Below are 24,902 nucleotides of genomic sequence, written 5' to 3'. Positions count from 1 at the left end.
TACTCCCAGAGGTTTCTGAAAGATTTCTTTAGCCATCAGAAGGAAAAATGCTCTACAGCTGGGAGCATTTTGCTCCACAGTTGGTTTTGGTTTGTTTTTTTTTTTTTTTTTTTTTAATATAGACAGCTTGTTTTAAACAAATCGTTAATTTTATAATTTTTTCAGTGATTATTCCCCTTGGTTTCACCCATTCCTCAAAAGAGGTGGTGTTTTCGAACAGGTCTGATTTCAAAGAGATTCAAGAATTAAACACTGCCCTTTTTTCTAGCCCTGTCTCAAGAATTCTTCATATAACAGACAACATCGCAGTTTACCATTGTTCTTTTTTAAGGTCCGAGGTTTTTTTTTGCTCCTTCATCTTCAAAGTTATTAATTCCCCTTTTCCTACTACCCATTTTAAAGTCCTCTAATGAATGTGACACTGGAAATGAAGAGTGCAGATTGCCAGGGTGGTCTGGGCAGGCTTCAGCAGCCCAAGCGAGCGACTGCTCTGAGGCGACTCGAGTGCTGCCAGCACAAATGCTCCACAAGCCTGGGAGAAGACAGATGCTGCCATTTTATTACTGTCTTCTATAAATGAGGCTTGTCATTAAATCCAGGAAGAAAACAAGGACTGGTACAACGTAAAAAATTGAAAAGACATGGGAGCATTTCGAGGAAAGCAATTTACAATGAAAATAGAGTCGCTGTAGATGTAAAACCACAGTCAGACTTCAGATGACGTAGAGAAAAACCTTAGTGCTTTCCTCAAAAGATGCACATATCAAAATTTTCTCCACTGGTGCCATATTTAACCAGTGTTAAGTGATCAGACTGTAAAATGCTTAATCAATTAACTTCTCTGAAGCATTTTCTAGCCGGAGAAAGAAACACTGAGCTGTAACAGCAGCTATCACATTTTTTAACTGATAAATTGAATTAATTACTGCAGACATTTAAATTTCATAGCATAAGATAAGGACAGAAATGTTAACATCCAGATATTTCTATCACCAAAGGGAAGTGCTAAATTTTTCCAGTCAATATTCCCATGGCAACTTTGTTACCGCCAACAACGGAATATGAGACAATGACACAGATTCACTGTGTAAGATATGAGGGAGAAAGAGAGTATCTAAATGCTTGCAATTTTTTAATTCAGAGAAGGTCAGAAAAATGACAGATGTGCCCCTACAGTGAAGACAGCACGTGCTGTGTAATGGGAACCTCTTTGCATCCATTGACATGCCTGGGAAAAGGTTACTTGAAGGTTATGGAATAATGGCTTCAATTAGATTTCTAAACTGGAGAAGACAACCATCTATATGGAATGGTTGAGGAGCAGGGGAATCTCACATGACACCAGAATACAGGTTGGACAATGCATCTCCTCCGTTTTAGGATGCAAAACTACTTGAACCTCTTGCCCTCTTGTCATTCCCACTGACAGAATCCTGCCCGTGCCAATAGACTTTAGCAATGGAAAAAGAAAATCAGGAGTAACTCAATGTTACTCAATGTAACAACAACCTTCTTCACATGGACCTTTAAAACTTGCAAGAACATTTCAGGAAATTTTAGAAAACAATAATTAAAACTATATTATTCATAGGCATTTTCAGATTTTTTTTCTTTTGGTCTAATATTTCTGTTTCTCCCAGTTTTCTACTCCAAGCAGACTTTGCTCTTAATAAAAGCCTTTTGATCTTCTGCCTTATAACCAAATTAACTTTCTCTTTCTCACATTTCTATAAATCCATTTCCCCTAGAGACTCAAGCATAATTACCTCATGCTGTAAACTTGAGATATTTCAGCAACAAAATCGTTAAGTAAATTCATTGTCTGGGGATGGGTGCATGTACCTACTTAAAAAATGTTTGTATTTCAGCAAACACATATGTAGGAAAGATCACAAAAATTACAGCATTTATTCCCTGTCTTGAGGTATCTGCTTATGCCTCTATATACAACAGGTAATTTTTTCAGCAGTGAAAGCAGGTTTTTATTTTTACTATTAAAGAACAATAACAAGACAATAGTAGGTTAAATTCAGATAAATCCTTGAAGAAATTTGAGAGAAAATGAGAATTGTCTCTGAAATTTTAGAAAGATTTGCATAATGTGTGGGAACAGCCTTCCACAAGTTCCGACTGAAGAGACAAACCCACACATGACGCAGGGAAAAATGTGGCAGAAGTCACACAGCACCACTTGTACCCAAATGATGACCATTTCCTCCTCGGGTAGAGGGAAAGGGGAGAAATAAAATTCCCATTTGATGTGGTTCCCTGTGGTGAGGAACTCCAGTCAACACAGACCCCCAAGGTTCCCGCACCGATACCACAGAAATTAAATGAGACACTGGTTTCCTCCTGTCCCTGCCAATTTGCCATCAGCAGAGCTACCCCGAGATCTGGGACCACACCAGGCATCCAACATTATCTTTGCACACAGGGAAAAACAAGGTCAAGGAACCTGAGATTCCCACAGCATCTTATGAACCACCTCATGAGGATATAAATGGCTTGGAAAAGCCAATACTGTCACAAAGCAACTAAGGAGAGCCAAGTACTCAATTCTCAGCCTCAGTCCCCAGATCGGAGGATGATGCTCAAGATCTGCAGGGCACTTCTGAGCCAGTTCTCCAAGTGGCAGCTGAACAGAGGAGAGGCACTGCAGTTTACCCAATATTAGCATCATAAAATTAAACAGATGACAGAGAGCAGAGACACAGAAGACCCCCAGCACAAAGCAACCTCCCATGGAGAGGTCTGAAAATGTAACCAAATCTGAGGCCCACCCCTGCTCCAGAGCAGCAGCCCTAGACCAGAGCACCTTTTCCAGCATCTGTCCCTTCTGAAGGGGACAGAGGGATTTTTAATAAAAGGCTTTAGGCCCTCTGCCTCTGTAGTGCTAGTACTGAGAACAGGATGATTTTACTGAAGTATTTCCTTATCTTCCACTTCAGAAAATAGGATGAATGCCCAGGATAGACTACTAAGAGTTAAAGCCACTGTGGCTGGAGCAGTTTTATATCCAGTTATTTTATATCCAGTTATATCCTGTTATTGCTTTGCCAGGCATCTTTGGTACAGTACTGAGCACTTCCCAGCTTCTTCCTCTGTCAGATTCAGGGAAGGAAGAAATCCAGCATCAGCCTATACTGATGCAAATTCAATTGCACTTCTAATAATAGCTGTCATCCTTATCACTTTCCCTGAGAATGTTCTCTAGGTATCCTTCTCCTTTTCTCCTATACTGAAAAAATATTTGAATTCTTTTCTCATAGCTTATTCAGTGTTTTGAATCCTGATATAAAAGGAGAGTAGCATTATGCATCATTGTTATGGTGATAATGGGAGTAGTTCCAACAGTGGGCAGCTTCCTTGTGATGGTTTGATATTAATGCACTGGTCAACAAAGGGAGTAATTCCTTATTGTGAAATATTCCATTCAATAACTTTATGAAATCTCACAGTCCTGATGAAAATCTGGCCAAATAATTTTTATACTAAAAACACCCCAACCGATTACTACTAATTTACAAAGGTATTTATTCTCCATTCCCAAAAATATTTGTTAACCTTCCCCACCTCCTGACAGTGTTAAATGTCATTGCATTTCCAGAAGTGAGAGGTCTCCTTTGTCATATCCCAGCACCCTAGGAAATTAAAATTTATGCCAGGGAAAGTTTCACATTTATCTATAATATTGCACTCCATTGAGAATCTAAGCAGTTTGTATTTTAAAAATAGGATGCTTTACAATCCAGTTCCTCCCAAAGTTGCTGGTAACGCTCCTTCACACTCCCCAGATTACCCCTCACTTTACTGAACAGCTCTGCACACTTTGCAAACTTTTCAGCTGCCTCTTCAGCAATTGGCAGGGTAAAGCACTCTGCACAGCATCCAACATTCTACTGCCACAGTTTTTTGGGCAATGTATCCCTGACAGGGTATCCTCCACAACTTCCCTCTCTCTGCTAACAAGCAGGGTGAATTTTTAACAGAGAACAGAGTACAGAAGGGTTGCAGCAGCATAAGATTAGCAGTTCCCCCCTCCAAATCACACACCCAAATTCTTTTTCCTATACATTCGTGTAAAAATCACTGACTGGCTTTTTTGGTCAACACTTTGCTTTTTTTTTTTGGTTTCCCCCCATGGTTTGAAGACACGTGTACAAACTGGAATTACTCCATGCACGTGTGCAGGGCCTTTCCTAATCAGGAATTCAAAAGGAAAATGTGAGCAGAAACAGGGAAAAACACTCTTGGTAACAACAATTCCAATGTTAGGGACCAGCTGAGGCCAATGGAGTAACAGCAGTTTTCACATTATCACATTTGCAGCACTTTTCAGAGTTTTCCTGTAGTGTCAGTATTTGCTCTGCTGCACCAGAAACACCCAACAGTTTCTGATACCAACAGAAGAGGGTGTCTATCCTCTGTGCTTCACAAAAATCAGCAAAACAGAGAGCGATCCTCTGAGTTGCCTTATTTCTCTATCAGGCAGTTTTGGTGAAGAAGAAAAGTTTAAAGGGAGAAGGCAATAAGCACACCATACAGACAGACACATCTTGCCTATTTTTGCATTGTATAGCCTTTTTAATGCATGACTTAAATAGGTCAAATTAGAATTAAAATATCATATTTGTAACAATGATTTTGCTAATAACTTACAAGATTATTTTAATCACTTTGACGTCCTCTATAACAGACTTCAGACTTCTTGCATTCATATATTTATCTGGTTTTGCACTTAGGCAGACCTTCTTATTAAGGAAAATCCTTCGGTTTGACTCATTCTACATTCCTACTTTAAAAAAAAAAATCCACATCACCTTTAACATTTAGATTATCTACACTGTAAAATAAAAATTCAAATTACCGTCACAAAATCTAATGGGATCACATCGTTTAAATTCACTGAAAAACTAAGGTCATACCACTCAGCCAATAAAGGTTTAAAGTGGGAACATTAAAAGAAATAAAGCAGAAAGAAAATGGGCAGTAAAACATTCTGAGGAGAAACATGAATTGTTTTCTTTTTTCTTACTTAGAAGATATAGATGGCAGTAGGACACACGGGAAAGGTGCTCAGCATGGGAATAAGTCCAGGAAATGTCTATTGACTTCAGCAGAAGGAAATTATAGTCATGTGGCATGGAAAAAAACCCCATTTCCTCACTACACAAGAGCTGCCTTTATGTCCCAACTTCCCTTTGAGCTGAGACTGAGAGAAAAATGATCACGGGACGGGAAAAAGGAAAACAAGGAAAAAGATTGCCCTCCCATGGAGACAACAATTCAGACAAGGACAACACCTCCTTACAGATTTTTCCCGTAGAAACGCTCACTGTGCACTCTGAGACACGCAACACCCATCAGTTCTGGGGAGTACATGAAATATTCAGGCTGTGTCCACACGCTCCAGGCTGTGCATTAAGACCATCCTAAGCACCCTGCCTGTGGAACATCACTTCTGCTGCAGCCTGCAAGATCAACAGCTGCTGTTGATGCCTGTCTGAGCCCAGCATCCCCAAACCCCTCAAGGTCGGGAAATCGAGGAGTGCATTGGATATTCTTGTTTTAATAACAGCGAGGAGAGCACTAGGTCTCCCCAGGTAGTGCTCCAGTTCAAAGCTGTCAGTTCTCTGCCAGCACTTACAGCAAAGAGTAGCATCATGTTGCTTGTAAATGATGAAGGATTGCCTAATTCTTCCCTAGTTTGCTCACATACATCTCAAGAATGCAATATGTGGGTGACAAGTGACAAAGAATCAAAGTGTTTTAAAGTAATAGTTCATCCTGCAGGAAACGGAGCTTCACCTGCCTGTCTGAGGGGCTAAAGGAATATGCTCCAGAGAACAGAAATAAATTAGAATTGTCAACATCCTGGCAGAAAAGAGGCTCAACAGAAATAATAGTTATGTTCTTTCCTTACCTAAGAAGAAACAATAATATTGTCACGTCCCTCTCCCAAGTAGCTACAATTCTTGCTCTACAAAGACACCTAAGGGTTCATTTCATTTTAAACATATTTTATTAATGAGTTATTCCACTGAACAACTTGATATTATCTCCTTCTTCCTGTGCTTTCAACGGAAGAGCTAGCAAGCTACTTTGCAAAGCAGCCTCAGTCAATCTACTTTCAAGGGGTTTTTAATGTGTCATGTCAGGTGATAAATATCTCTCTGTCTCCACTAAGCCAGAAAAGAAGCCAGAGACTTCAAGGAGACTGCTTGATATTTGCAAACTTTGAAAAATAAATGACAACACATCAATTATACCTAAATAGAGGAACACGGTTTATGCAGGTAGAGCAGATTGTTTTCAAGATATAACTCTAAAAAATGCCAAACTTTTATTTCCTGGAAAAAAAAAATAAAGCTTGCTCAGTTCCTAATTATCTTGGGTCATTTTTTAGACGGAAAGCGTTTTATCTAAAGTGGTGGACTGTAAACAAATATAATGAGTTGAATTTTTCAGGTGACAATATCCTGTTTCTTACTCACAAAATAACCTACAAAGACATTAGCTAATCAAGAACACTGGCAAAATAAAATCTTAGTAGCTGGGGTACGTCTGTGTAATGTAAGAGTAAAATTGATGGAGTGTAGTATTTTCCACACAGTCTTGTAAAATAAAAAATTCTTTGGATACTCTGATTAATGCATGAGTATAGCTGAGGAATTGAGCAAAATAATTTTAAAAGGGAATGTAGAGAAAGGGAAGAGAGCATTCATTCACGTTTAAAAATAAAGTTATCCTGAGCCATGTTTGTTTCCCACGTTAATTTTCTTGGGTCACATTACAATCAACCCTCAAAAAGTATATATTAATTTGAATGCAAGAAACTTGATCAACGTCAAGTATTAAGTTTAACAATAATTTGTGAACAATCTAAACTACCAAACCAGTGCACCTAGGCCAGGACAAAGCTGAACCTGTCAACCAACTTCAACATATTCCTACTTTTATCCTTTTCAGGAGCCCTTTTGGCTTCAGCAGGGGTTAAGAGCTGTTACTGTTTTATCTGTCAGAACTGCAAATTTAAAGCTGGACCATTATTGCTTCAGCTCTCCAGTAATGACCCACATCTGCTTATCATTATCATAATCCCCAGAATACACCACAGGTAAACACCACGTGGGTTGGTTTTCCTGGTTTTTAATGTGACTTTGCTTGATTGCTCTGTTCTGTTTCAGTGCATCTCTGGTTGCCTAATTGCATTACTGAGGCTTTCAATAACCACAGCATCACCAAATATAGTAAGACATTGCTGGAAAAAACACACTTCATAATTTATAATTCATTTACTTTGGGAAATTCCTTAGCTTTTTTGACTTCACAAAGCTTGTCTTCAGATTTCTCTTCTTTTTTTTTTTTTCCTGTAATACCCAGTACCTTGTTTGCTTTCAAACCATTAGTTCATGTGTTCTGCAGGTAAATTATAAGGCTTGGAATGCCAGTAGCCTGGTCTTATTCAGATTATATCAAGAGCAGTCTGAAAAGCTGCACACTTTTTCATTAAAAAGTTTGCTTGCTTGTTTAAGAAATTAGTAGTACTAATTAAATCCATATTTTACTGATCCTTCCCCACAGACTTCCTACTCTTATTCAAGCATTCACACCTCACTCTCAATGCTGGTTTTCTGCTACAGTTACAGGCTGCACTGGATGGATCAGCACTGATCCCTCAGACAAACTCGTGGTTGTTTCCACCTGCAGAAGTAACAAGCATGTTTGTTAGACAGACTTACAACAAAAATTAAATACTGACGGGATTTTAAAAAGCTGCACTTAGTCTTTAAGAATTCCTGCTTATTAAAATGTGGTGCAGAGAGCGCCCTAAACTCCAACACAATAAAATCCACGTGTGGTCTTATCAGTCTGGGACCAGGAAAAATATAACCACATCATGCAGTAGCTTGTGTAAGCTAATTATTTCTGCTGCAGCTGATTCAATTTGGCTCAGTGCAACTGGAACCAGACATAAGGCTTCCAGACGAGCTGATGGGGGACAGAGTGGCAGCATCTTCTGTCAGGGCAGAGGGACAACTAAGGCTTAGGATGCTACATTAAAAAGAAAGTAGGTCTTTAACTAGTTACTTTAGTTGGGAAAGGCAACCAGACTTGGGAATTCAAACTGTGGAAGAGGTTCATGTGAAGGTGCTCTCTCTTGTTCCCGTCCCTCACCTTCTCAAAAGAGCTTAGTTTATAGTACAAGAAGACACTTCAGACAGAAGTGAATTAATAACTGCGTCAGGAAAGAAATAAGGGACAAATAAGAAACACCTAATAATAAAAAACATTACTCACCAGAAGTGAAATGCAAGGCACATAAGTTATGTCGTGCAGGGATACCGAAGACACAGAGTCACACTGAGATGTGTGGTGTAAAGAAATTAAAAAGAGAGGGGAAAGGCTCCTCAGCTGAATATTTCTGCAAGATAGACAGTAAAGAAAGAAGAAACTTTTTCTGCATATTAGACATAGGATAAATCACATTGTGCAAATAAGACAAGTAATTTGCTTCACATTTCAACAGGGGAAAAATCCCAAACAAACAGGTGAAATAATGGAAATTAGAAAAGGATATTATTGCAACTGAAGTATGAAATATGCAGAGGATGATAAATCCAAGAATCTAGGCATAAAGTACAGACCCAGAAGGTTTTTTGGTCTTTTTAAATTATCAAGATCATGGATAGTTTCATGTGTAGAGACTAACACTTATATTTAGGTGGGAGGAGGGCTAGGAGAGTGATCTGGACTATTTCTATAGGGCTGTTCAACTGATTACTTCAGTGTGTCAGAACAGTTTTCATCTCTCAAAGAAAAAGCTGTAGGTTTCCATTCTAAGGAGAACTTCACTCTGATAAACCCTGGACAAAGTACTGCGTGTTTATATTCTGACTGTCACTGGGTGCTAATATCACAAAATAATTTTACATTGGCGGTTGAGATTTTTATCTTGCATGAGTCAATTAAATTGAAACATAAAAGGTAAACGGTCAAAAGCAGATGTTGGTGCTGCACTGTCAAACATTTATAGCTGTACTCAAAACACTGATCACTGGTTTTAGGGAGAAAGTCAGTTATCACTTTGTCAAGTCAGGTTGTTCTGTTTACTGCAACTAAACCTGGAGAATCTTTTTTGCTGTTGCTTTTCGGGAATTTTATATTTATTTATTTTCAATAAGGTGTTAAGCACCGGGCCAAAACCAGTGTTTCTGGCATTAAAGCAGGGCATATATTTTTATGCCAGCTAACTTTCATTCTAGGAGGTCATTTCTATTAAAAAAAATAAAATAAAATGAAGAAACCAAGAAAGTATGAAGCCATCAACCGATATGGTATTTGAGGACAATACTGAGGTTTCTCTAAATTGCTTGGATATTCAGATCTTTCTTTTCTTGTTTTCCAGTTTAAGCAAAGTAAAATAGATGTAGTTGCTGGTGCTCACAATGCTGCTGCCCTCCACCACCCCAACTGAGATGCACTTAAGTAACAGGAGGAGTGCATATTCAAGTGAAATTTTACTGCCATAAGCTGGTTTGGGGTGGGTGATCCAGTGGTAGATAAACAGTGATTTTTCAGTCACATCAAGAAGACAATTTTGGCAACTGTTACACATTAAGGGGTTTTTTTAAGCTCTGCAAAAGAATACTGTAGTTTTGAAATTTCACGTTAGATGGGTGACATAAGCAGCCCTGAGCTTTTGGGTTGTCTTGAACATAAGGTGTTACCTAAAGTTCGTGAAAAATGTGACAGATCTACACATTGATATTCACCTGCTGTACTTCCTACATACCTTTATTTTAATGGAGTGAAAATACATACACTCACTTATTTTTCCTACTCGAATATGAGGTGGTACCTCCTGTATATTTTTACTGTTAGAAATTAAATAGATTAAAGCAAAAAAAAAATAATTACCCTAACTTACCCCAAATGACAATTTAGACTGTCTGAGCTGCACATCTCAAGCAGGCTTTCCCTCCCCCATCCTGAATAAGCAGTAGTGACAGCTTTGCTACAGCAGCATTTGTAATTGGCTTCAGGCACTACGGTCTGTGATCGCTGCAGCTGATGTGCTAGATTTAACCTGAGATATGATAAGTTAAAATAAACAGGGTGTGATGGAGCTGATACAATGGGCATCTGGAAAAAACACTATGATCCTGAAAAAAAAAAAAAAAAAGGATATCATCCGATACAAACCTTCAAAGACTGTTTGTCAAAAAACACGTATGGATAGATTTTAGCTTTGTTGGCTAAACTAATTTACTGGTATTGAAACAGAGTTTCAATATTTATAATTAGATTTAGCTCTGACTGGAACTCTTTGAATCCAGCCATCCCTGCCGATGTTTCCTCTGTACAGTGTATAAGAAAAAGTCAAAAAGTACGTTTTTAAAATAGTCAGAATGGCCTGGAAATTTTCATAACGGGTAAACTCTGCTTCCTCACAGTTGCAAAACCTTCCTAAACGCAACTAGGAAAAGGAGTGGGGTGCCTGGTTCATTTTCACCACTTATGTCAACGTTGCTGACATGGTAACATTTTCCATTGCATTGATCAGTGTGGGCAGGGGAGCTGCCAAAGACTCCGGTGACGTGGCCCTACAAGCAGCGAAGGACCCTGCATTTCTCAGTGCAAGAAGCAGGGTATCCATGTGGGCAACTCAGCTGGGGTTGGGATTTAGCCACACACTCGGTTGACAATTCCTGGATTTTGCCCATCTCAAAACTTGTACTTCACTGAGCTTCCACGAAGCTTAGAATTTGTGTAGATGGCAGGAGTCTCAGTGAAAAGGATCACAGGTTAGAAGCAACTCACTGCCATTTCCAGGTTAAGAGTCTTCAGCTGAGAATCACTTAGGAAGCTCTTTTTCCCAAGGCTGTCACTGCCGCTCTTTCGGAGTTTTAGTGGAAAAGCTGCTACTAAAAAGCACCATGTCTACAAAGCCACTAGTGTGGGACAATGTGTACTGCAGCAGGCCAGACTGGGACCAGCTGATGCTTTCCTACTTGATTTGCATTTTCCTTGCTCGAGATGATGCTCTGTTACTGGCATCGATGACTCAAAGATCAGATGTATTGCAAAAACTGTGAATTCAGGAAGTCAAGGGCATGAGACTCAGGCAGAAAAAAAGGAAGCAAGTAAATCTATGAAAATAATATTCAGAGATATACAGTTACAATCACAAATATTTTTCCGTTTGTTTTATTCCAGTTGGCCACGTTGTTGATTAAATAAAGCTGTGCATAAAGATCAGTTATGAAGGATGCTACAGATGAACAGTAACAGCCCAGGAAAAGAATCTTAATAAATTGCAAATGCAATTTATTTTGTATTAAAATTTAATCAGATTAATCTATTTCTAATACTGTATGCTAACAACTTGGGCACATAGTCCCTCCCATGATATTACTCTCACTCTCATAATGCTACTTGATTTATATGATACTAAGCAGCAGTTGAAAGACAGACACATTAGGGATGCAACTGTCTCTAAAATTCTTAATAAGAGAATTGAGTCTTTTTTCACTTGTGCTGTAACACTTCTCTCAGGTCTTTTAGAGCTGAAGTCTTGAAGCTAAAATACAAGCAATAGATTCTTTAGTTGCTTGGCTTCATCTGTTATGGGAAAGGAAGCAATAAAAATAGCAGGCACATGGACAAAGGCACTCTCTTTCAATATTTATCTGAATTTATTTGACATCAGCTCTTTAATACCGGATTGAGTTTGGCCTTATGACCATTTAAGATAAGAGAGAAAAAGAACTTCCCATCATGCAGCCACGTGGGGGTCTCCAGAGCTGTAGCTCCAGGCTCACAAGGAAGGTCAGGGTAGACAGGGACTGGGCTTCAGCCCAGCGAGTGCTGAAAGGAGACAAAGTGCTGGGGGGGAACTTTCTGCAAAAGGAAACATCAAGAAACCTTTTGCTTCTCAGATGCTTTCCCAGGGCAGTCAGCCACATTCAGGCTTTGGATCATTTTTGAGAGAGAGAAATCTTGATTTCAAAAAAGGGATCTGACAGTGCCGGAATTAATTCCCAAGCCGTGCGCCTTCTGCATAAACCCTCCGACCCACGTCCCATATCACAACAGCGGGGTTTTATGTCAGCACAAGCACCCAGTAATGACAACAGGCTCCACACTAGAAGGGAGAGCACCAGCCACATTCAGATGGAGACAAGCACTGCTGGCCCACACCACACCTGAGCACCCCCAAGTATGAGCACAGGTGTCCTCATGCTACACTACAGCCAAAGGTAACAGGTGTATTCCTCGAGCTGGGAGTGCCAAGGACCTTTCCCATATTTTCCAGCTCTTCTTCCTAATCTAGCTTTGTGTCACCTACACCCCAAACCTGTGTAGAGCACTTGGTAGCTCACCCCTGTGAGCCAGCTGGACATCACCAGGAGCACAAACACACCACAGTTCCACTAATGCTTCCAGCTGCTCCCATGACTTTGGGTAAGAGCAGTACCTGCCAGGTGAGAATTGCTGCCCAAAACTCAGAGGAAAATGTTCAAGAGGAGCAGTGTCTGTGTCTCTGGTAGTCGTGGGGTGTGTGTGTGCATCCCAAATAATCTCACCCATCTTCAGTGCAGATTAAACCACTCTCTACATATTATCACTGGCCAATGCTACCACTGGTTGTGGTTAACCCCAGCCACCAACTAAGTCCTATTACCTCACTTCCCTCGTTGCACTGGGAAGAGACTTGGAAAGGTAAAAGAAAGAAAACTTGTGGGCTAAGAACAGTTCAATAACTTATATAAAATAATCATAATTGTAATGAAAAGAAAAATAACAAAAGGCAAAGAAAATCCGAGAAAGACAAGCGATGCAAATAAAAACAACCGTTCCACACCACCCAACTGATGCCCAACCAGTCCCTGAGCAACAGCTCCCAGCCAAGCTTTCCCACTAATTTATATGCTGAGCATGACTCCATATGGTGTGGGATCTCCCTTGGGTCAGTTGGGGTCATCTATCCCAGTTTTGTGCCCTCCCAGCTTTTTGCAGGCCCCAGTCTCCTCTCTGGTAAGGTGGGAGGGAAGATGAAAAATCCTTGACTTAGTGTAAGCACTGCTCAGCAACAACTACAACACCTCTGTGTTATTGACATTATTCTCGTCCTAAATCCAAAGCTGTACCGGCTACTAGGAAGAAAATTAACTCTGTCTCAGCTGAATCCAGGACACTACTATAGTTTGCAAATGGGTTGCAGGACTGTATTCATATTAATCACACAACTGCCTATACAAAAGGCACTGAAAGTTTTTAAAAAATGTGAGAAATACTACATTCTTCTTACTTTTCAACAACTCGTCTTCCTCCCTGAACTAAACAACCTACAGAGGCCTGCAGTAGCTCACACATTGCACATGGAAATATCACCACCCTGTGTAGCTTCAGCAGAGAGATTTAGAGTTTGTTTTGGCTGCAGGTACTAATTTACTTCAGTGGTTACAAACAGTCTGCTCAGGCCTGAGCCACAGGGTAATGCCACCATTCCTCACTGAAAAAAAGCTCTGGTTGCAAATGAGAGGGGAAAATACAGACCAATTAATTAATTACCCGATTAATAACCCAGAACAGCTCCGGCAAATGAGACCTGCACGTGTATCGTGGTGCATGAGTGAAGATCCCTTCCCAGCACGCCTGGCACTGCTGCCCCTGAGCTCTCTGAGCATCTGTCAGGATGGGAGCACAGCTACAAGTTGGACACCCTCTCTTCATCTCATAGCTATTTGTCACAAGCCACTACAAAATAAAACAAGGTGACCCAGGAGAATGAAGCCAACAAGGCCATTTATACATCCCTTGTATTGATAGATGAAGATAAGACATTATCAAAACAGCCCAGCAATATTTAACCCACATCCAGCCACTTCAATGATGCCCTCAGACAAGGCCACTCCTACCTGCTCCTCAGATCCTCCAGCTAAAGCACTTGACTCCAGGTGTTACTATTTGCTCATATTCAGTCCTAAATCAAAAGGCATTAAAATAAAAACTTCCAGGAAATAAAAAAAAAAAAATAAAAAATGGAGGCAGAAAGGAAAAACTTAAACACCAAGAACTACACTTGTACTTACAGCAACTTCCTTTCCTGCGACAAAGCAACAAACACATCTGCTCTCCTTTTCCCTTTCCTGACTCAGGGGTCAGTTCACTGATTTCACACCACCTTTAATTTAACAGTAATTTAAAAGCAAGCTCACGTCCCCCCACTGACACTACATGCCTTCACTATCCCATCACTGGGCTGTGTCTCAGCTTTGGGAGGGGTAAAGCTGTTTGCTCCCCAAAGCCACCATATGGCTGTGGCAGTGCCACCTCTCCCTGCCCCAGCTGTCTCTACACAGGTTGCTACCCCTGATTAAAGAGGGCATGTTCAGCTTTCTAGTTAAGGATATTCATTTTCCATGGATGTTGGTGAATGCCAAAATTTGTGTGTCCCTACACGGGATGTTTTCATAGTATCTGCACATACAGAAGGATGTCTCAACACCCTCCTGTTCTAATTTTCATCCCAAGACCCAAAGTATCTACAAGGAGACCCTCTCTGATATTATTTCCATGTTCTATCCATCAGAAAAGCTGTCACCCAGACAGGGAAGCGACCCATTCAACAGTTGAAAGGCTGAGTTGGAAACATGATGCTCTACCCACATTTCAACAGAGAAGAAAGGGAACAGGGGATTTTCCAGGTGCCCCTTTCATCACACTGTGTGGATTCAGGGAGAATCTGGCAGATAAATTTGGTAAAATTGGCTCTGGCCTGACAGTGCCATCCATCAGCACAGGCCTCTCCAGCACAGAGGATCTTCAACTACTCCAAACAAATTTCATGAAGGCAGCATATTATAAAAACGTTGGTGTTATTAAAAGTAAGTGGATTTGTCTGAGAGTAAGCACACACTTATGACAGCACAGCATTATTTACAAACACATCTTTCTTTGCCCTCCTTCAGAAGAAGGGTATTATTTGTTTTATAATGTAACTCAAAATACCTCTTTAAAGTCCATAAGATACCATGGAAGCCGACACATTCACAATGAATAGTTTCTGCTTCAAATTAATTTCTGTTCTATTCCCTAAGTGAAGCACAGAGCAGCAAGCTTTATACAAAAGTGAGTTAAAAGTAGATGCTTCTAAAATGAGGACTGTTGTCATGAAGGAACTATAAGTATTCTGTCTAAATATGGATGAGCGAAACATAAAAAAGCTCCAAAACAAAACCTGTAATGTATCAGGAACATTTATGAAGAATAAGTACTATATGCAATTAAAAACAGGTGAGTGACATCCCTCCTTTCCAAACCAAAATAACAGAAGCAATTATGTCAAGTTTTGGACTTATATTCATGCTCTTGAGTATTCTTTTTTTTTTTTTTTTTAACAAAGGCTGGTTTAAAGTCCTGTTTGTTAAACCTTTCAAAACATAATAATAAAACGGTCATATCACAAACTTTATAAATTGTATTTCAAGAAACTATTTGCCCCACCTTGAAAATAACATTTTAATAAGTGGAAGAGAGAAACTGTGCCTCTAAGTCACAATGAATTTTTGCTTTGAGTATCATAAACATCCTGAAACATACAGCCTAAAGAGAAATGTTGAGGTTTTTATGGCATACACCACAGCTTTATTCACCTGAGTTGCCAAATCTTGAGAAGATGGACTTCAGGACAACTTCAGAAACTTGGTTGTGCTGGTGTCCAAAGAATCTATTTTTTTAAAAAATTATTTTTATGATCAAGTGCTCATTCTTTTATTAATCTTGCTGTTAATAACATTATCAATCTTTATAAAGGCTTATTATTAATGCATCAATAAGATAATGTTTATTGTTCATTTTAAAGGGATAATGAAATCCTCTAACAAGCTGCAGGGATGAAGAGAACCTCCCTGAAAAGTCCTTCTCTGAAAAGGTCATTCTTATCAGCAACTCTTCTATATACTTAAAACTGATTGTGGCATTCAGCGAGTTTCATTTTTCAGCTAAATTATTCAACACCTGTAGGAAGCCATTCTGAAAGCTTTTTACACAGCATGAGATGAAACACAAGTGGTACAGGGACGAATATTTGAAATGGCAAAGTTACTAGGCATCTGAACATCCAGCCAAAATTAGTGCCAGAAAGAAAAACAGCTGGCTAAACTCAAGGAAAAGTCAAGAAAAGTAGGCTTAGTTAGGAGACAAATAGACTCCAATGAATGTGTCACAGTATTTTGAAGGGCACCTCTCCTCAACACTGATAAATCACTTACTTGATAGATTTTTTGGTCCTGTTTGCTGCTCATTTAATGCCTCTGCATAAAAGAGTGCAGCCTTTTGGATGCTGACCTTCTTTCAGCAACCCACCCCCCTTGGTCCTGCAGTAATTATTGCTGCTGTACTTCCTCGCCTCAGGAGCAAGGTCACCCATCCCAAAAGTGTTTCACAGGTAACTCAGCAGCCCACACGTCTGTGCAAGCCAAGGATCGATCTGCTGCTCAATATTCACCCCAGGACAGCTTCTGCATGTGCAGCAGTTGGTACCTTTTTGCACAACTCTGGTTTTTCAGGGCAGTTCTGGTCTAGAGAAACATTCCAGCTCCTGCCGCACATGCCATGGAAATAAGGGATGATGCCCTGACAGCAGGAGTGTCTAGAACACGGGACCTGCCCAAGGGAAAGGCAATCCCACCAGAGAAGCAGACCACAGGAGATGGAGAGCACCAAATCCTCACTTGGGTCTAAATCCCCTGGAGCCCATTCCAGGTATCCAGGAGATGCCTGGAGAGAATTCACTGGAGAGAATTCTCTCTGGAGAGAATTCACTCCAGGTTCTCTCAGGCACTGATGACTTATTGAGCAAGTCCCACCATCTCAAAAGGAGAAAGAAGGAGACCAAGTAGATTAGTCACATAATCTACAGCATTTCTTGGAAGCTTTCGATGTGCCAGTGGAGGATGAACATCTGAGAGAAGGAATATTCCCTCTCTGTTTATTGTGGAATTTGGCTCAAAGTGGAAGCTTCCTTCAAGACTAAGAGCTGTGGTTAATATAACTAAAGAAATAAAACAGAAATGCTTCTGAGATGGAGTGTTTCTTACTGAAATGATGCACACATAGCATTGTTAACTGATGTCACACGTAGTTGCCATAATAAACCAAAATTAAATAATTATTCATGGCAGAAGTGACAATCTGAACAAACCAGATGAGATCCTTTTGACAAGAAAAGAAAAAAACCTATTATCACTGTTAATAGTTCAATTTCCTTTATGTTAGATTTTTAACTATAGCAATACCAACAAACCAATAAACAAAAAAACCACCTCCAAAAAAACTAACAAACAAAAAAACCCAAAACAACCCAAGCAACAAGAAAAAAAAAACCAACCAAAAAGCACTGCCACAAGTGCCAGGTATATACAAAGAGAAAATCACACTGTCCCAGCTAATGTCATGTTATCTCAAGGAGGAGGGAAAAAACCCCATCTAGCTAGCTAGACACATTAAATTTTTAGATCTCACTAAGCAAGCACAAGAGATTTCTACAGCATTTTCATGTTGCTGTCATATTTGCATCAACTTCCTTTTTAAGCTCCTAGGAGAAAACATAGAGATAAAAGATCAACTGATGTTCATGTGCAAAACACTGAAGTGCAGATAAGTGAGGATTAACAGACTTGCATTTGGCTTTGAGGGAAATCAGAGTCTATGAAACTTGTAAAAATACCTGTTAAGCCTGTAAAGGGCAGGAGTAGAACTATTCTAGTCAGGCTTTTAAGGAGTTATCTGCTAAAAATATATCATAATAAAGTTCAATACACTAGAACAAAATTAATTTCAACATATACCTGTGTTAAAGAACACCCCAATTTTGAAACTATATCCTAAACCAAAGAGATTGTGGTTTAAAAATGTAAGGGGAAAAACCATTTTAACCAAATGAATAATAATCTTTACTAAGAAAATTAAAGTGCTGCTTTTATTTTTATCAGCTGACCTCTATAAAACCTCTCTAAACTCCATAATACCACTATGAGCTTGCACATTAAAAGTCACAAGATCATTGAATGCTTTAATCTTCCAGAAATAAGAAAAGTAATTTTTTTAAATTAAAAATAGAACTTGATAACCTCCAGTTATTTAATTTTTAAAATCAACCTCTTAATTCTGTCCCAATTATATTTCCCTTATCATTTATGCTTATGATATCTTAATGCAATATTATCAGTAAATAATTAACTGAATCAAAAATATGCAAAATATAAACAAATTTTCAAGTTTAACATTAGAATTCATTTTACATTCCTCAATGTAAAATATGCAGTCCTGAAGTAATTCTGCATTTTGTTTTCTTTAAAAAAAAGTTATAAATAGAAGTTATGTTTTAAAAGACAAAAGAACAGTCAAATATTTGAATTCCATTAGATAACTGAGTAAACTTGTCAGGTTTCAGTTCCTATATTAAAAAATAATTTTGTACTAAATGTTCAGCTGTGGAAAAGGAAAATTAGAGAAATTTTCATTATTCTAAATAGATTTTATAGTCTATATAAGACTGGGTCTGTGTGGTTTGTTGAACATGTACATTGAATTTTCATGCATTAACACACACAGATACTTCTGTATTTCACCTCTGATAAGAACTGGAGCTATGGGAGGCAAAATATTCTGGAGGGGGACAGCTTGGGGTATTTCTGGCACAAGTGGAAGCAGAAGATACTGAGATGCTCATCACAAGTCCCAACCTTGTAAGATTTCTTATAAAACTTTGGAGACTTAAGACTGTTCAGCACTTCAAAAGCTTTGCTACTGTCTTGGATTCTTCCAAAGCAGGTGACACTTCTGTGGATATCATTTAAGGGCATCATGGAACTTTGTCAGGAGTGTCTCAGTGATGCTCAGCAGCAGAAGCTGCACAGGAACCAAGTGGTTTTGCCAGATTTAAACCACGTTCGATCCATCAGCGCAGTTGTTGCTACCGCTGCCATGTCAGACCGGATCAGACCCCTCAGAGCAGTTCACAGATTCATTGCTAGGAGATAAACACAAAGCCTGGCCTGTTTTCTGTGATCTCCCCGCTCTAACAGCTCTCTTGCTCCTCCCAAAGCTCAGCCCCTAACACGCACAAGGGCTGGCACCACCTCCCTCACCATCCTGGGCTGTGCCTCCGAGTTTGCTCTTCTGTCACTCCCAATCAGCGCTGGCCCTGCTGCCTGCACAACTTTCCAAATAGAAGCACATCACTCAGACACAGCATCTCTTCTAGCTTATTGCCAGATTGCTCCATGTTTACCCTGGAACAGGTCAACCATTGAGTGCTCACATTACGCTTTCCCAGCTCCTGTGCTTTTTTCCACCCAGTTGTCCCCACTGGCTTTGGCTTTGCTGTTCAAGCACACACACAAGTGTGTCTCCTACTTAAATCACTGCTTCCCAGCTCTGCTGACCTCATTAGATTCAGGCTTGAGAGTTATATTTCTGTTCAGACCACACAGCTCCTCCAAAATAGGCGCTCAGCTGACAGCTTTGCTGCACTGCCTTGACTCAAGACAGATCTACTAAGCCACATTCTCTGAAAATTTACTGCTGCAGTAGCTGGTTGTTCCTTACTTATTCTCTACAAGGCTCTCTTGCCAAAGACTTAAGCCAGCTGTAAAACCCACCTGCAGAGAACATGCCCTGGGCAGTGGCTCACTGCCCTCCTCTCCCTCGCCCCAGGGGTCTGACTGCAAATAAATTGACAGGAAGGTTCAGCCCAACACTATTGACACGTTCTTCCCAAGTGTCTCTGGACAAAAAGAAGAAAAGGAAAAAAGGTGGACTAAACTCTAAACCTATATACTGCTATTATATAGCCAGAAAGCTGATGAGCATCACCGCAAGGAAAAGCGAGGGGAGGGGAAAGCAAGCAGCTGAAATGGGAAAATTATTCATTAACCATGTTTTCTCTATCACAAAGAAATACTTTATCATTGAAATATTTAGAGCCAGATGCTTTTAGAAATTAGCACCTTCTAGCAAAGGATTGCCCTGTCCCCTCAGATACAACTCAACAGCAATCTCCAAAACTTTAAAGCAATTTGTAGCAAGGCAGACCTCTACAGTGAGAGAAGGCAAGAGGAGGCCGAGGATGCTGACACATGTAGCTTGCAATTCCCATACTTTATAGGAATTTATTCTGATTCACTGGAGGCTCAGAAATCATTTTACATTGCAGACTACATCTTGGCTCTGTTTGGAATCCTTGTTCCAAGTGTAATGGTGTTATCTAAGGGCGCAATCAGCAGCAGGAGTATTTGGAATCAGACATTTCACTTGAACACTTTTCTAAATTTCAGCACAACACAATCACTGAAACAAAGAACAGGTCCACAGTGCACGTGGCTCTTCAGTTAAAGTGGGCAAGCAGTGACTGCAACAGGGTGGTTCATTCCTAGCAGGTAGAACAGAAGCTGCCTTTCTAAATGATTGTTACAGTAGCATCAAAAAATCTTGTTCTACATGCAAAGAAATCCTTCAGATGAGTTATTTCGCGAGACCATTGAACCTGAAGTGACCCAGTATGCTCAAAAGGAGCCCCAAATCTACATTATGCTCTTCATTACTCTTTTGGCCAGTCAGGACAGTATTTCCAGTGCTCAGGTATCATCCCTGTTGGCACACCCAGTCAGGGAGGCACAGGGTAGCCCTGATCCCAGCTACCACCATCCCTTCTGTGGAGTGGAGCAGAGCTTTACTGAGAGAGAGGAGGAAAGCCCAGCTTACCATCCCAGCCTCCAACAGAGCCTGTCTCTCCCAGAAGACACCCCAGTTACGGAGTAGGATGATTAGGTGTCATATAGAGGATTTACAAATTGATCCTTGCCTCCAGTTCTGGCCAGCAAGAAAGATGCAATGGAGGATGCCAGTGGCTCAAACTACTCTCTTTTCTTTTCCTTCATTAAGCTACTAAATGCCAATGGCAATCTATCAGCTACTGCTGTTTAAGGATAATCTTTCTTTGACATTTTCAGTGAGAGATACAATTTTTGTTTGCAGTTATTGCAGACTGTTATGATTGTAAAACACCATTTTAGGTTAATCTTTCCTTTGACATGTTTATGAAAAAGATAGGGTGCTTATATTTCCTCTTTCTTCTCTATGCCCCTCTCAAAGAATCAAGAAAAACAAAGCCATGAACTGCAAGCACAATTATAATTTTCTTCATTTAAAATAATAAAAGGTAAGGAAATTAAGAATTTCTGAGTCCTTTTAAATGCACTCCTATTTCTGCACTGACACAGAACTGCCTGTGAGGGACATGGACAGATGTCATTTATAGGTATAATCTCCAAGTCCCACACTTTAATTTCACAGCATTTTAAACATCAAATGATACACTGCAGCAAAAATGCTCTTACAGATGGTTTCCTGTATATAAAAGCAATCTGTGGATAATATTAATTGCATTACCTGGTCCCATAACTGAGAACTTGATGTCACTATTTTAAATACCTCTGCACTTTAAATATCTGCACACAACTGTACAGAAGAATTCAAGACACCCTGGGAGCCTAATGCTGGCCCCTCTAGCCTTTTTGGAGTTTCTCCTGGAGCTATTACTTTATTCATTATTCCCTAAATTTTTTTGAAGTAGTGTTGTTGGCACTTTTATGTTAAAGTGTTTAAACATTAAACCCCACTTTCCATCCATAATTAGAGAAAGTAGACCTATACATACAGGAAGTTTCTGAGAATAAGAGACTTGCCAACCTCAACATCTCTCCTGTTCACTGAAGGAAGCCAAGACCTCTGAGATGAGGCAGAAAGGGATAAATTCAGGGTACAGAGTTAAAATCATAACAGTAATAGTACTTAGACCTGAAAAGAAAATGGTCTCTTTCAAAGTGCTTTCTGGAATGTATATTTTCTCTGCTTTCATTTTCTAAAAATATTTCCCATTATTCTTACCAATGAGAGAATAATGTCAATGAGAATAATTTTCTCAGAGGGAGAACGTTTCAGTTTCTAAGTTGTTTGAATCTATGCATTAATAAAAACAGATTTTTCAAACAAAGTGCTTTAATATCAAACACATCAAGATAATGAAGGAATCAAGAACTTCTGTGTCTTTTTCTCACTCAGTCCTAATTTAACCACAGAAATTAAGCATTTCATTTATTCCTTGGAAAGCTACTGAAAGGCATTAAAAGCATCTGTTAGTATTTACTGCTGGTGTACTGAAGCAGAAGAGGTTCAAGCTTACACCACACTGCCTGAGACACATTTATTTAGGAAGCCTTTACTGCCATATCCACCAGATATTCACATCATCACAGGTATCTCACCTGAGAAGCACCTTGTGCTTAAAACCCGTGCTCTGGTAGTGACTAACTACAGTGCTGAGCATGGCACGTGCCCAAATAAATCCAAGACTAGCATGGGAATTCACACCTTGAACGATGATTTGTGAGACAAGGCTGAAGATCAAAATGTTTCACAACATCAATATTTTCATTTTGTTTGAGGACAAAAAGCCCAATAAGCCTAAAAGATGACTAATCTGATGTCTCTGAAACCATTCCACTCAGTGGAATAAAACCATATTAACAAGAGAAATCTCCCAAAACTTCCACCTCTCTTTGAGGAGTATTTTCTATCACCTAAGCCACAAAATACATACTTTCTTGCTTGCTCTTTTTTTTAGTCTCAGAGGTCTTGCTTTCCTGAAAGTATATACATCCAACAATAAGGATGGAGGGAATTTCCATCGGATGCAGCTCTGCAGTCTGAGAAACATCACCAGAAGGAACAACTGCAGTCAGATACTCTCAGGCTACCAAGAAACCAGCACCAGCTGTGCTTTGCACAACCACAGGTACAACAGGGGCCTGTTAACCTCCATTACTGAGCAGAGAGGTTCTCAGAAGGGAAGACTGGAGTGAATCCATCCTTACCTCGTGCCTGCTCCATGAACCAACTGCCTCACCCCAAGTGAGGGTCACAGCCAACACATAAGCCAAGGATCCTGGGTTTTGCAAGAGACTTTCCAAGTAGGGATATGACTGGCCTGCTCCAAATCATTCCAGTGAGCCTTGTACCTTCCAGGTGGCCCCAGCAGCAGATTAGATACACACTGGCCAGCAAGTAAAGTGCTACAGTTCCTCATGTCTTGTGTGAAAGGTCACACAAGAAGCCCACAGCCATGGCACCAAACAACACTTTCTGGGCAAAAAGATTTCTGGTTTGTTTTTCTCCCCTTTGACCAGCTAAAAAAACCAAACCAGCCATTTATTTCCAGTTAACGAACCAGCTCCACACACCCTTCCAGCAGCCCTCTAGCAAATACCTCCACCACCACAGCAGCCAGTGTAACTCACCCCAAACCCAAGCTGAAGATGATGGCTAAGATCCAAAGCAGCAGTGAAGAAATGCTGATTCCCAAGCAGCACCAAAAGACTCCTTTTGTGTTCCCTCAAACCTGGAGCAGTCTGTGCTGCTGGCAGGGGGTGGGAGAACTGCTGCAAGGTGGCTCCAATCTGCATCAGCCACCGGTGACCTCCAGAGCCTGGGGCAATCAGTGAGAACAGGTGGGGCAGGGCACACAAAACCTGGTTCAGGAGCTTCTCACCTCATTAAGATTTTGAGACCTTAAAGCACATCTGCTTGTTTATCTCACTAGCTTTTTGATAGCTTTATGATGAGATCAAATACAAGCCATTTGCAATTATGAGATTAATAGGGGCATTTTAAAGCTATTACTAGGGCTGAGATGTTTTGTACAATGCTGTGTGTTGTTTAGGATACTATTTATTTAGTATTTATTTGTTTACTGTCATTTATTTTTACTGTCCCACGCAGTAAATTCATTTAGATATGAATTTGAGCTCTAAAAAAGCTGGTACTTTAATCCTGGTGAGCAATACATAAATCTCCTGTACTTGAGGAGGGGCAGCTGATTCCACTGCTGTGACTCTCCTCCCACCCACTTTAGCTCTCCCTTTTGCTTTAGGGACAAGAAAGACAAAGGCCATTTTCATTTTCAGTGAAACTACAGCCAAAGGCATGGTAACATCAGCAGACCAAAGCTGCCCTCTGGAAATGTTACCCAATTCTTCTTCTTTCTTTATTTTACAGATCAGGTTGTGTGAAGTTACTTGAGAAATATTGTAAAATTCAGAGGGGTGAATTTTTTAATATGCACAACTTTTCTGTCTCTTTATAATCTGTACAACTTTCCTATGCTGTTATTCAGTAATCCAAACAGTGAAATACAGTTGTCTTCTTCTGGGGAAAAGGAAGGTGGATGGATTTTTTTTTTTTTGGCAGCTCCAGGGACGACTCTAACAGCTTCTAGAAATTTAAAATTCCTTCATAACATGCAATTCCTGTTCAAGAGGATATGCTTAAGGAGCATTTAGTACCTTGCATTTAAATATTGATTCGGGAACAATATATATAGAAAAAAAAGTTAGAAATCACAACTTACTGGTCTTTTGGTTCTGCTTAACTATAAACCTTTTACTTAGACAACAACAAAACCACAAACAAGCAAACAAACAAACAAAGAAAAAAACCAGCCAGAATATCCCAACATTTTGAGACAAAGTATATAAAGCTTATCTGTGGTGAAACTGTGGTTTACCTTTTTATTAGAAGTCACAGGGCCTCAAGATTTATGATGCTGCTTCTTTCAGCAGGCTGGTTCTGCTCATCACCTCAGCCAGGTAAATCAGACACTCAACCCTACTGGAGTGTGCTGAGTGACAACAACAGGCTATTCATCTTGTCTTCTGAGAGGTGATTAAATTTATTTATCAAGTCCCCAAACACATGAATATAAAGACACATAACTAATTACTTGATTAATTGACCTAATTTTTTGAGCAGCTTTCTCCTCTCCAGCAAATATT

The sequence above is a fragment of the Chiroxiphia lanceolata genome, chromosome 7 (genome assembly GCF_009829145.1).
Source record: "Chiroxiphia lanceolata isolate bChiLan1 chromosome 7, bChiLan1.pri, whole genome shotgun sequence".
NCBI lineage: Eukaryota > Metazoa > Chordata > Aves > Passeriformes > Pipridae > Chiroxiphia > Chiroxiphia lanceolata.
Note: the sequence above shows the minus strand (reverse complement) of the source record.